Genomic DNA, 257 nt, shown 5'->3' with positions numbered 1-257 from the left:
GTCTGCCTTCTTTGTCTGCTGCTGGGGACCAACTAGGGCCCCGGGGACAAGGGTCCCGCCATTAGTTCCCTGATACCGGAGCGCTAGAGCCACCCGGGGGCAGAGCCCGCACCAGCACGAAGACTTTGCGGGAGGGGGAAGACGGCAGAGGAGTCAGTGTGGGACTCGGCCAGGTTAGGCCCAGCCCAGGGGCCACGGGGGCCGCGACTTCAGCACCTCGGAGAGCGATGGCGGGGCGGGGCCGGGGGCGGGGCGGG

Source organism: Suricata suricatta, chromosome 11, assembly GCF_006229205.1.
Source record: "Suricata suricatta isolate VVHF042 chromosome 11, meerkat_22Aug2017_6uvM2_HiC, whole genome shotgun sequence".
Lineage (NCBI taxonomy): Eukaryota > Metazoa > Chordata > Mammalia > Carnivora > Herpestidae > Suricata > Suricata suricatta.
This window is presented reverse-complemented; position numbering follows the sequence as displayed.